Source organism: Rutidosis leptorrhynchoides, chromosome 11 (assembly GCF_046630445.1).
Source record: "Rutidosis leptorrhynchoides isolate AG116_Rl617_1_P2 chromosome 11, CSIRO_AGI_Rlap_v1, whole genome shotgun sequence".
In the NCBI taxonomy this organism is placed as follows: Eukaryota; Viridiplantae; Streptophyta; class Magnoliopsida; order Asterales; family Asteraceae; genus Rutidosis; species Rutidosis leptorrhynchoides.
Window position 1 is genome coordinate 153778873 of NC_092343.1, and position 15636 is coordinate 153794508.

Consider the following 15636-nt stretch of genomic DNA (forward strand, 5'->3'; position numbering starts at 1 on the left):
TCACGAAGTCCAATATTCGGATATATTGAGTCAAAATAATTTCTTAACCCGTTGCGTAAAATAGCATTTGGGTTCCCCGCAATATATGCGTCAAAGTAAACACACCGTAACTTATGGGTTTCCCAATGTGATATCCCCCATCTTTCAAACGAAAGTCTCTTATAAACCAAGACATTCTTGGAACGTTCTTCGAATGTCTTACAAACTGATCTCGCCTTAAATAGTTGTGCCGAAGAATTCTGGCCGACTCTAGACAAGATTTCATCAATCATGTCTCCGGGTAGGTCTCTTAAAATATTGGGTTGTCTATCCATTTTGTGTTTTTAAACTGTAAAATAGACAAGAGTTAGATTCATAAAAAAAATACTTATTAATACAAGTAATTTTTACATATATCATAAAGCATAAGAACACTATATTACATATATTACACCACACGAATACAACTATCTTATTCCGACTCGCTCGTTTCTTCTTCTTCTTCGGTTTTGGTTCGTTTTGCCAAGTTTCTAGGGATATATGATGTTCCCCTAATACGAGCCGTCGTTGTCCACATTGGTTTAGAAAAACCTGGTGGTTTAGAGGTTCCCGGGTCATTGTTACAACTTAAGGACTTCGGGGGTTGACGATACATATAAAGTTCATCGGGGTTGGAATTAGATTTCTCTATTTTTATACCCTTTCCCTTATTATTTTCTTTTGCCTTTTTAAATTCAGTTGGGGTAATTTCTATAACATCATCGGAATTCTCGTCGGAATCCGATTCATCGGAGAATTGGTAATCCTCCCAATATTTTGCTTCCTTGGCGGAAACACCATTGACCATAATTAACTTTGGTCGGTTGGTTGAGGATTTTCTTTTACTTAACCGTTTTATTATTTCCCCCACCGGTTCTATTTCTTCATCCGGTTCCGATTCTTCTTCCGGTTCCGATTCTTCTTCCGGTTCCGACTCTTCTTCCGGTTCCTCTTCGGGAACTTGTGAATCAGTCCACAAATCATTCCAATTTACATTTGACTCTTCATTATTATTAGGTGAGTCAATGGGACTTGTTCTAGAGGTAGACATCTATCACATAATATCAAACACGTTAAGAGATTAATATATCACATAATATTCATATGCTAAAAATATATAGTTTCCAACAAAAATGTTAAGCAATCATTTTTAAAGAAAACACGGTCGAAGTCCAGACTCACTAATGCATCCTAACAAACTCGATAAGACACACTAATGCAAATTTTCTGGTTCTCTAAGACCAACGCTCGGATACCAACTGAAATGTCCCGTTCTTATTGATTAAAAACGTTCCATATTAATTGATTTCGTTGCGAGGTTTTGACCTCTATATGAGACGTTTTTCAAAGACTGCATTCATTTTTAAAACAAACCATAACCTTTATTTCATAAATAAAGGTTTAAAAAGCTTTACGTAGATTATCAAATAATGATAATCTAAAATATCCTGTTTACACACGACCATTACATAATGGTTTACAATACAAATATGTTACATCGAAATCTGTTTCTTGAATGCAGTTTTTACACAATATCATACAAACATGGACTCCAAATCTTGTCCTTATTTTAGTATGCAACAGCGGAAGCTCTTAATATTCACCTGAGAATAAACATGCTTTAAACGTCAACAAAAATGTTGGTGAGTTATAGGTTTAACCTATATATATCAAATCGTAACAATAGACCACAAGATTTCATATTTCAATACACATCCCATACATAGAGATAAAAATCATTCATATGGTGAACACCTGGTAACCGACAATAACAAGATGCATATATAAGAATATCCCCATCATTCCGGGACACCCTTCGGATATGATATAAATTTCGAAGTACTAAAGCATCCGGTACTTTGGATGGGGTTTGTTAGGCCCAATAGATCTATCTTTAGGATTCGCGTCAATTAGGGTGTCTGTTCCCTAATTCTTAGATTACCAGACTTAATAAAAAGGGGCAAATTCGATTTCGATAATTCAACCATAGAATGTAGTTTCACGTACTTGTGTCTATTTTGTAAATCATTTATAAAACCTGCATGTATTCTCATCCCAAAAATATTAGATTTTAAAAGTGGGACTATAACTCACTTTCACAGATTTTTACTTCGTCGGGAAGTAAGACTTGGCCACTGTTGATTCACGAACCTATAACAATATATACATATATATTAAAGTATGTTCAAAATATATTTACAACACTTTTAATATATTTTGATGTTTTAAGTTTATTAAGTCAGCTGTCCTCGTTAGTAACCTATAACTAGTTGTCCACAGTTAGATGTACAGAAATAAATCGATAAATATTATCTTGAATCAATCCACGACCCAGTGTATACGTATCTCAGTATTGATCACAACTCAAACTATATATATTTTGGAATCAACCTCAACCCTGTATAGCTAACTCCAACATTCACATATAGAGTGTCTATGGTTGTTCCGAAATATATATAGATGTGTCGACATGATAGGTCGAAACATTGTATACGTGTCTATGGTATCTCAAGATTACATAATATACAATACAAGTTGATTAAGTTATGGTTGGAATAGATTTGTTACCAATTTTCACGTAGCTAAAATGAGAAAAATTATCCAATCTTGTTTTACCCATAACTTCTTCATTTTAAATCCGTTTTGAGTGAATCAAATTGCTATGGTTTCATATTGAACTCTATTTTATGAATCTAAACAGAAAAAGTATAGGTTTATAGTCGGAAAAATAAGTTACAAGTCGTTTTTGTAAAGGTAGTCATTTCAGTCGAAAGAACGACGTCTAGATGACCATTTTAGAAAACATACTTCCACTTTGAGTTTAACCATAATTTTTGGATATAGTTTCATGTTCATAATAAAAATCATTTTCACAGAATAACAACTTTTAAATCAAAGTTTATCGTAGTTTTTAATTAACTAACCCAAAACAGCCCGCGGTGTTACTACGACGGCGTAAATCCGGTTTTACGGTGTTTTTCGTGTTTCCAGGTTTTAAATCATTAAGTTAGCATATCATATAGATATAGAACATGTGTTTAGTTGATTTTAAAAGTCAAGTTAGAAGGATTAACTTTTGTTTGCGAACAAGTTTAGAATTAACTAAACTATGTTCTAGTGATTACAAGTTTAAACCTTCGAATAAGATAGCTTTATATGTATGAATCGAATGATGTTATGAACATCATTACTACCTTAATTTCCTTGGATAAACCTACTGGAAAAGAGAAAAATGGATCTAGCTTCAATGGATCCTTGGATGGCTCGAAGTTCTTGAAGCAGAATCATGACACGAAAACAAGTTCAAGTAAGATCATCACTTGAAATAAGATTGTTATAGTTATAGAAATTGAACCAAAGTTTGAATATGATTATTACCTTGTATTAGAATGATAACCTACTGTAAGAAACAAAGATTTATTAAGGTTGGATGATCACCTTACAAGATTGGAAGTGAGCTAGCAAACTTGAAAGTATTCTTGATTTTATGAAACTAGAACTTTTGGAATTTATGAAGAACACTTAGAACTTGAAGATAGAACTTGAGAGAGATCAATTAGATGAAGAAAATTGAAGAATGAAAGTGTTTGTAGGTGTTTTTGGTCATTGGTGTATGGATTAGATATAAAGGATATGTAATTTTGTTTTCATGTAAATAAGTCATGAATGATTACTCATATTTTTGTAATTTTATGAGATATTTCATGCTAGTTGCCAAATGATGGTTCCCACATGTGTTAGGTGACTCACATGGGCTGCTAAGAGCTGATCATTGGAGTGTATATACCAATAGTACATACATCTAAAAGCTGTGTATTGTACGAGTACGAATACGGGTGCATACGAGTAGAATTGTTGATGAAACTGAACGAGGATGTAATTGTAAGCATTTTTGTTAAGTAGAAGTATTTTGATAAGTGTATTGAAGTCTTTCAAAGGTGTATAAATACATATTAAAACACTACATGTATATACATTTTAACTGAGTCGTTAAGTAATCGTTAGTCGTTACATGTAAGTGTTGTTTTGAAACCTTTAGGTTAACGATCTTGTTAAATGTTGTTAACCCAATGTTTATAATATCAAATGAGATTTTAAATTATTATATTATCATGATATTATCATGTATGAATATCTCTTAATATGATATATATACATTAAATGTCTTTACAACGATAATCGTTACATATATGTCTCGTTTAAAAATCATTAAGTTAGTAGTCTTGTTTTTACATATGTAGTTCATTGTTAATATACTTTATGATATGTTTTCTTATCATAGTATCATGTTAACTATATATATATATATATCCATATATATGTCATCATATAGTTTTTACAAGTTTTAACGTTCGTGAATCACCGATCAACTTGGGTGGTCAATTGTCTATATGAAACATATTTCAATTAATCAAGTCTTAACAATTTTGATTGCTTAACATGTTGGAAACATTTAATCATGTAAATATCAATCTCAATTAATATATATAAACATGGAAAAGTTCGGGTCACTACAGGAACCATCATTTGGCAACTAGCATGAAATATCTCATAAAATTACAAAAATATTAGTAATCATTCATGACTTATTTACATGAAAACAAAATTACATATCCTTTATATCTAATCCATATACCAAAGAACAAAAATACCTACAAACACTTTCATTCTTCAATTTTCTTCATCTAATTTATCTCTCTCAAGTTCCATCTTCATGTTCTAAGTGTTCTTTATAAATTCCATAAATATAGTTTCATAAAAATCAAGAATACTACCAAGTTTGTAAGTTTACTTCCAAGCTTTCTAATCCATTCCAAGTAATCATCTAAGATCAAGGAACCTTTGTTATTTACAGTAGGTTATATTGCTAATTCAAGGTAATATTCATATTCAAACTTTGATTCAATTTCTACAACTATAACAATCTTATTTCGAGTGAAAATCTTACTTGAACTGTTTTCGTGTCATGATTCTGCTTCAAGAACTTTCAAGCCACCCAAGGATCCTTTAAAGCAAGATCCATTTTTCTCATTTTCAGTAGTTTTATCCAGAAAACTTGAGGTAGTAATGATGTTCATAACATCATTCGATTCATACATATAAAGCTATCTTATTCGAAGGTTTAAACTTGTAATCACTAGAACATAGTTAAGTTAATTCTAAACTTGTTCGCAAACAAAAGTTAATACTTCTAACTTGACTTTTAAAATCAACTAAACACATGTTCTATATCTATATGATATGCTGACTTAATGATTTAAAACCCGGAAACACGATGAACACCATAAAATCGGATATACGCCGTCGTAGTGAAACCGGGGGCTGTTTTGGTTTGGATAATTAAAAACTATGATAAACTTTGATTTAAAAGTTGTTCTTCTGGGAAAATGATTTTTCATATGAACATGAAACTATATCCAAAAATCTTGGTTAAACTCAAAGTGAAAGTATGTTTTTCAAAATGGTCATCAAGATGTCATTCTTTCGACGGAAATGACTACCTCTTTAGTAATTGACATGTAACCTATACTTTTTCTGTTTGGATTATTAAATTAGAGTTCAATATGAAACTATAGCAATTTGATTCACTCAAAACGGATTTAAAATGAAGAAGTTATGGGTAAAACAAAATTGGATATTTTTGATCTTTTTAGCTACGGGAAATGTTTAACAAATCTATACAAATCATATCCTAGCTAACATATATTATATTATACGTGTCTTGGGATACCATAGACACGTATGCAAATGTTTTGACATTTCATATCGACCCATGTATATATATTATTTGGAACAACCATAGACACTCTATATGCAGTAATGTTGGAGTTAGCTATACAGGGTTGAGGTTGATTCCAAAAATATATATACTTTGAGTTGTGATCTAGCCTGAGACATGTATACACTGGGTCGTGGATTGATTCAATATAATATATATATCGATTTATTTTCTGTACATCTAACTGTGGACAACTAGTTGTAGGTTACTAACGAGGACAGCTGACTTAATACACTCAAATCTTTAAAACATAATAAAAATGGTTGTAATTATATTTTGATCATACTTTGATATATATGTACATATTTGTATAGGTTCGTGAATCGATCCGTGGCCAAGTCTTATTTCCGAGGAAGGAAATATCTGTGAAAGTGAGTTATAGTCCCACTTTTAAAATCTAATATTTTTGGGATGAGAATACATGCAGGTTTTATAAATGATTTACAAAATAGACACAAGTACGTGAAACTACATCCTATGGTTGAATTATCGAAATCAAATATGCCCGTTTTTATTAAGTCTGGTAATCTAAGAATTAGGGAACAGACACCCTAATTGACGCGAATCCTAAAGATAGATCTATTGGGCCTAACAAACCCCATCCAAAGTACCAGATGCTTTAGTACTTCGAAATTTATATCATATCCGAAGGGTGTCTCGGAATGATGGGGATATTCTTATATATGCATCTTGTTAATGTCGGTTACCAGGTGTTCACCATATGAATGATTTTTATCTCTATGTATGGGATGTGTATTGAAATATGAAATCTTGTGGTCTATTGTTACGATTTGATATATATAGGTTAAACCTATAACTCACCAATATTTTTGGTGACGTTTAAAGCATGTTTATTCTCAGGTGAATACTAAGAGCTTCCGTTGTTGCATACTAAAATAAGGACAACATTTGGAGTCCATGTTTGTATGATATTGTGTAAAAACTGCATTCAAGAAATATATGTCGATATAATATATTTCTATTGTAAATCATTATGTAATGGTCATGTGTAAACAGTATATTTTAGATTATCATTATTTGATAATCTACGTAATGCTTTTAAGACCTTTATTGATAAAATAAAGGTTATGGTTGTTTTAAAAATGAATGCAGTCTTTGAAAAACGTCTCATATTGAGGTCAAAACCTCGCAACGAAATCAATTAATATGGAACGTTTATAATCAATATGAACGGGACATTTCAGTTGGTATCCAAGCGTTGGTCTTAGAGAACCAGAAAAATTTGCATTAGTGTGTCTTATCAAGTTTGTTAGGATGCATTAGTGAGTCTGGACTTCGACTGTGTTTTCTTAAAAAATGATTGCTTAAAATTTTTTGGAAACTATATATTATTAACATGTAAATATTATGTGATATATTAATCTCTTAACATATTTGATATTGTGTGATAGATGTCTACCTCTAGCACAAATCCCATTGACTCACCTAATATAACGAAGAGTCGAATATATATTGGCAAGATTCACAAGTTCCCGAGGAACCGGAAGAAGAGGAACCGGAAGAAGAGGAACCAGAAGAAGAGGAATCGGAAGAAGAAGAAGAGGTTCCGGAAGGGGGAATAGTAGGAACCACGGAAAACCGGTCAAATAAAATAAAATCCTCAAACAATGGACCAAAGTTAATAATGGTCAATGGTGTTTCCGCTAAGGAAGAAAAATATTGGGAAAATTACCAATTTTCCAATGAATCGGATCCTGATGAGGATTCCGATGATGTTATAGAAATTACCCCGACCCAATTTAATGAGGCAAAAGAAAATAATAAGGGAAAAGACATCAAAATAGAGAAATCTGATTCCCACCCCGATGAACTTTATATGTACCGTCAACACCCATATTTTCAATATCGTGACAATAACCCGGGAACCTCTAAACCACCAGGTTTTTCTAAACCAATGTGGAAAACGATGGCTCGTATTAGAGGAACATCATATATCCCTAGAAAATTAGGAAAAAGTACTAAGTCCGAAGAAGAAGAAACCAGTGATTCAAGATTATAGATCGTGTCGGACCAGTAGCTTACCAACTGGAGCTACCTTAACAACTCGCGGCTGTACATAACACTTTCCACGTCTCGAATTTAAAGAAATGTTTTACTAAAGAGGATCTCACTATTCCGTTGGACGAAATCCAAATCAATGAAAAACTTCAATTCATTGAAGAATCCGTCGAAATAATGGATCGTGAGGTTAAGAGACTTAAGCAAAACAAGATACCGATTGTTAAGGTTCGATGGAATGCTCGTAGAGGACCCGAGTTCACCTGGGAGCATGAAGATCAGATGAAGAAGAAATACCCGCATCTATTTCCAGAAGATTCGTCAACACCTTCAACAGCTTAAAATTTCGGGACGAAATTTATTTAACGGGTAGGTACTGTAGTGACCCGAACTTTTACATGTTTATATATATTAATTGAGATTGATATTTACATGATTAAATGTTTCCAACGTGTTAAGCAATCAAATTTGTTAAGACTTGATTAAATGAAATAAGTTTCATATAGACAATTGATCACCCAAGTTGACCGGCGATTCACGAACGTTACAAAATTGTAAAAACTATATGTTATGGTATATATAGACATATATATATGGTGGACATAAGATTATGATGAGTAAGTATCTCACTAAATATATTAACAAGGTGTGATATACATAAGAAATGAGATTAGTAAGTTAAGAAACTCGAAATGATATATATAACGATTATCGTTATGATAACGTCTACTAAATACATATGTATCATATTAAGATATTGATACACTATATTTAACATGATAAAATGATATTTAAATATATCATTAATTGTGTTAACAATGAACTACATATGTAAAAACAAGACTACTAACTCAAGAATTACGAAACGAGACTTATATGTAACGATTATCGTTGTAACGATATTTTAATGTATATATCATATTAAAAGATATTCATACATCATAATATCATGATAATATAATAATTTAACATCTCATTTGATATAATAAACATTGGGTTAACAACATTAATTGAGATCGTTAACTTAAAGGTTTCAAAACAACACTTACATGTAACGACTAACGAAGACTTAACGACTCCATTAGAATGTATATACATGTTGTGTTTTGATATGTATTCTTACACTTTTGAAAGAATTCAAGACACATATCAAAGTACTTCTACTTAACAAAAATGCTTACAATTACATCCTCGTTCAGATTCATCAACAATTCTACTCGTATGCACCCGTATTCGTACTCGTACAATACACAGCTTTTAGATGTATGTACTATTGGTGTATACACTCCAATGATCAACTCTTAGCAGCCCATGTGAGTCACCTAACACATGTGGGAACCATCATTTGGCAACTAGCATGAAATATCTCATAAAATTACAAAAATATTAGTAATCATTCATGACTTATTTACATGAAAACAAAATTACATATCCTTTATATCTAATCCATATACCAACGACCAAAAATACCTACAAACACTTTCATTCATCAATTTTCTTCATCTAATTGATCTCTCTGAAGTTTCATCTTCAGGTTCTAAGTGTTCTTCATAAATTCCATAAGTATAGTTTCATAAAAATCAAGAATACTACCAAGTTTGCAAGTTTATTTCCAAGCTTTCTAATCCATTCCAAATAATCATATAAGATCAAGGAACCTTTGTTATTTATAGTAGGTTATCTTTCTAATTCAAGGTAATATTCATATTCAAACTTTGATTCAATTTCTACAACTATAACAATCTTATTTCGAGTGAAAATCTTACTTGAACTGTTTTCGTGTCATGATTCTGCTTCAAGAACTTTCAAGCCACCCAAGGATCCTTTAAAGCTAGATCCATTTTTCTCATTTTCAGTAGTTTTATCCAGAAAACTTGAGGTAGTAATGATGTTCATAACATCATTCGATTCATACATATAAAGCTATCTTATTCGAAGGTTTAAACATGTAATCACTAGAACATAGTTTAGTTAATTCTAAACTTGTTCACAAACAAAAGTTAATCCTTCTAACTTGACTTTTAAAATCAACTAAACACATGTTCTATATCTATATGATATGCTAACTTAATGATTTAAAACCCGAAAACACGATGAACACCATAAAATCAGATATACGCCGTCGTAGTGAAACCGGGGGCTGTTTTGGTTTGGATAATTAAAAACTATGATAAAATTTGATTTAAAAGTTGTTCTTCTGGAAAAATGATTTTTCATATGAACATGAAACTATATCCAAAAATCTTGGTTAAACTCAAATTGAAAGTATGTTTTTCAAAATGTTCATCAAGATGTCGTTCTTTCGACGAAAATGACTACCTCTTTAGTAATTGACATGTAACTTAAATATCCGACTATAAACCTATACTTTTTCTATTTTTATTCTTAAATCATAGTTCAATATGAAACTATAGCAATTTGATTCACTCAAAACGGATTTAAAATGAAGAAGTTATGGGTAAAACAAGATTGGATATTTTTGATTTTTTTAGCTACGGGAAATGTTTAACAAATCTATACAAATCATATCCTAGATAACTTATATTGTATTATACATGTATTCTAATATATTATTTAATCTTGGGATACCATAGACACGTATGCAAATGTTTTGACATATCATATCGACCCATGTATATATATTATTTGGAACAACCATAGACACTCTATATGCAGTAATGTTGGAGTTAGCAATACAGGGTTGAGGTTGATTCCAAAAATATATATACTTTGAGTTGTGATCTAGACTGAGACGTGTATACACTGGGTCGTGGATTGATTCAAGATAATATATATCGATTTATTTTCTGTACATCTAACAGTGGACAACTAGTTGTAGGTTACTAACGAGGACAGCTGACTTAATACACTCAAATCTTTAAAACATAATAAAAATGGTTGTAATTATATTTTGATCATACTTTGATATATATGTACATATTTGTATAGGTTCGTGAATCGATCCGTGGCCAAGTCTTATTTCCGAGGAAGGAAATATCTGTGAAAGTGAGTTATAGTCCCACTTTTAAAATCTAATATTTTTGGGATGAGAATACATGCAGGTTTTATAAATGATTTACAAAATAGACACAAGTACGTGAAACTACATTCTATGGTTGAATTATCGAAATCGAATATACCCCTTTTTATTAAGTCTGATAATCTAAGAATTAGGGAATAGACACCCTAATTGACGTGAATCCTAAAGATAGATCTATTGGGCCTAACAAACCACATCCATAGTACCGGATGCTTTAGTACTTCGAAATTTATATCATATCCGAAGGGTGTCTCGGAATGATGGGGATATTCTTATATATGCGTCTTGTTAATGTCGGTTACCAGGTGTTCACTATATGAATGATTTTTATCTCTATGTATGGGATGTGTATTGAAATATGAAATCTTGTGGTCTATTGTTACGATTTGATTTATATAGGTTAAACCTATAACTCACCAACATTTTTGTTGACGTTTAAAGCATGTTTATTCTCAGGGGAATACTAAGAGCTTTCGCTGTTGCATACTAAAATAAGGACAAGATTTGGAGTCCATGTTTGTATGATATTGTGTAAAAACTGCATTCAAGAAATATATGTTAAAGTATGTTTGTATGATATTGTGTAAAAACTGCATTCAAGAAATATATGTCAAACTGTAGAGACCCGTCCTAATCCATCCGGACGAAGTCTGTATCGATTAAAAACGATTCACAACAGTTGATTACATCGCGAGGTACTTGACCTCTATATGATACATTTTACAAACATTGCATTCATTTTTGAAAAAACAAACTTTCATTACATCAAAAGTTGACGGCATGCATACCATTTCATAATATATCTAAACTATAAATGACTTAATAATATTCTTGATGAACTCAACGACTTGAATGCAACGTCTTTTGAAATATACCATTAATGACTCCAAGTAATATCCCTAAAATGAGCAAATGCACAGCGAAAGATTTCTTTCGTACCTGAGAATAAACATGGTTTAAAGTGTCAACCAAAAGGTTGGTGAGTTCATTAGTTTATCATAGATAATCATTTCATAATTTTAATAGACCACAAGATTTCATATTTCCATTTCTCATAAATATACGTCCCATGCATAGAGACAAAAATATCATTCATATGGATTGAACACCTGGTAACCGACATTAACTATATGCATATAAGAATATCCCCTATCATTCAGGGATCCTCCTTCGGACATGATATAAATTTTGAAGTACTAAAGCATTCGGTACTTTGGATGGGGCTTGTTGGGCCCGATAGATCTATCTTTAGAGTTCGCGTCAATTAGGGTGTCTGTTCCCTAATTCTTAGATTACCAGATTTAATAAAAAAAGGGGCATATTCGATTTCGATAATTCAACCATATAATGTAGTTTTAATTACTTGTGTCTATTTCGTAAAACAGCTATAAAAGTTGCGCACGTATTCTCAGCCCAAAAATGTAAAGGGTAAAAAAGGTAAATGAAACTCACCTAATGTATTTTGTAGTAAAAATACATATGACAACATTAGACAAACTGAACAATGCAGGGTTGGCCTCGGATTCACGAACCTATATCATTTGTATATATATTAAAATGTATAATCGTATTCAAACAAGTTTATATATTATAACTTGAATTATATATTATACTTATTTAGTTTGTGTATATATTTTAAATGTTTAATATCTATATATTTGGTTATATTAATATATCTCTCTCTCTATATATATGGTTAGTATTATATGAAAATATTCTTAATTCGTTATATATAATTATTTATATATAAATAATGTTATTATAATTGGTAGGTGATATATAAACTATTAATATGATTATAATATATGTATTAAGTATATTTTAGGTACAAAATATTTATTTGTAACGAAAATGATAGTGTCGATAATAATGATTTACTAATAATAATAATTTTCTTAATATTGATAATACTACTATAAATAACGTTATTGTTAAAATTGATACATATGTTAATAATAATAATAGTAAAACTAATAATTACGAAAATAATATTTATACTAATATTAGTGAGAGTAATAATAACTTGTATTGTTTTATAACAATAATAATAATCCTAAAAATATTCATAATAATAATAATAGTACTAAAAAGGATATTAATGCTAATAATAATAATTTGTATTATTTTGATAATAGTTATAATAATAATAATCATATTCATAAAAATGATAATAATACTAAAATGGTAAATTAATAATAACAATAACATTAATAATACTTATAATAATAATAATTGTTATAATACTTATTATTATGGTCATAATAATAATGAGGATCATAATACCAAATATAACACTAATAATAATAATAATAAAACTAACAATAACAAATTAATGATAATAATAATAATAATAATAGTAATAGTAATAGTAATTATAATAATAATAGAAGCAAAAATAATAAAATGACTACCTTTATAAATAAGCTTCCTAAAAAAAAACTGCTGTCCCCCTGGCTCGAACCCCCGACCTCTCGCATACCCGACAAACTACTTAACCATTCAGGCTATTGCCTGTTTTCTGATATATCACAAAATCCAATTGCATTTAACTCAGTTTTTCTGCTCTCACTTCTTCTCCTCCGATTAAATCAATCAACCAGAGCTCAAAACTTATAACAATCTTTTTAGGTTTAGGAATTACAAAGAAATAAATTATCAATCGTATTGGTGATTAATCAAACGTGAAGAAAGAAGAAGAAAAAAATCAAAACAGCAGCGCTGTTTATTCGAGGAAAAAAAAAACTCAAACCTCAACTTTGAATTTTAGATCGTTTTGGCTTTCGATTTCTTCATGAAATAGTTTCCAATTCATGCCTAGAAACTTTCTGGATGATCAATTTATCTTTAAACATAAAAGCGAGTTCGAATTTCGCTATGAACACAACATTTGACTTTTTGATTTAAAAGTTTGACTTGAAAAATTGGAATTCGTTTATAGGATTTGGAAGCTCAATCTTTGCAGGTAGTTCGATTTAGGGGTTCCTAACATAACTACAATTCTATTTTGTGACAATTATTTAGTTATTCGAGTTATAAAAAAAATTGAGCAGAGGTGTTCTTGTGCTTTATTTCTGTTTAATCAGGAATAATACAATATTTGATACTGATAATGTACACCCCATTTCATACACAACAACACGAGATTTCTGATTGTCTTATAGCCAGATTCTTGTCAACAAGGGATCTTCAATCAGGTATAAAGTCAAAAGAAAATATAAAGAGATAGCGAAGTGTAAGAAATTAAGATTCTTTTTCTGTAATTATATATGCGTATATATACTGTATCATATATCTGTATACCATAATTATTTAAATGTATTTACTATAATTCATATGTATATGTATTTTTTATATATATAAATCTGTATATTTATATAGTTGCATTTATATAATAGTAGGTATATATATCTGTTTATACATATTTATTTTATAAATTTTGATAATATTAATTTTATAACTTTACTAATAATTATAATAAGAATGCTGATAATAATAATAGAATTAATAATAACATTAATATTAACTTTATCACAATTATACTAATATTAATAAGAAATAAATTAATTATAAAAATGATAATAATAATATTATTAATGATACTAATAATAATACAGATTACAATAATTAGAATCATATATAGTTATGATAATACCATACATATATTTCTTTTAACAGTAAATTTAGTTACTCTAATTCTTATTTTTGCATTTTTAATTCTAATTGTTTAAATGTATTTTATAATTTCAAATTATTATATATATGTACCTTTGTTATATATATATATATATATATATATATATATATATATATATATATATATATATATATATATATATATATATACACACACTTATTTATGTATCTATCTATATATTTATTTGTAATTAATTATTCGTGAATCGTCGGAGATGATCAAAGGTTAAATGAATACATGAACACAATTCGAGGTTTTTGAGACTTCCACATTACAAACTTTGCTTATCGTATCAGAATCATTACAAGATTAAGTTTAAATTTGTTCCGAAATCTCCGGGTCGTCACAGTACCTACCCGTTAAAGAAATTTCGTCCCGAAATTTGAGTGAGGTGGTCATGGCTAACAATAAAAATGTTTTTATGATGAATATGAGTTGATAGATAAAGTTTTATCATCATTAAGCAATGTAGATAAAATAATTCGATTATTTTAAGGGCACGAGGGAAGCTATCACAAAAGAGTGAATTTTAGAAATAAAGTTTCGTCTTAACTTTTGACATAGTCACTGTTGAATTCCGGAATTCAAGGGATTTGAAAATCTTTGAAATATAAAAGATTTGATTCTTCGATGAGTAAGGAAATTAAGATCTCTTTAATTAAATGCGACCATCTGTCTCGAATGCTTTGTCTGATATTTCCACTATAAATGAACCTCTTTCATTCCATTATTTTCACTACTTCTATTCTCAATTCCCAAATTTAAAAGATTGTGAGAATGCTTAATCCAGTTCCGATCCTTATCCTTATCCTTACTATCACAACAATCATTCTCCTTTTCCAACTTCCTCTGGAGGAATCTGTTTACTTCTACTATGCTCTTGGGATGATATTATTCTTAATTATACCGTGTCTTTATATTACAATTCATATTAGTATCCACGGCTTGTAACCTCCATGTTATTATTGGGCTTTATATTTTCTCTTATATTTTGGAGCTCTTTGCCTTTTTATTCTCCTCTTGGCCTCTAGTAAAGCGAGTAACTGTCCAGAATTCGTAAATACGGAGTTTCGAATGAACTTTATG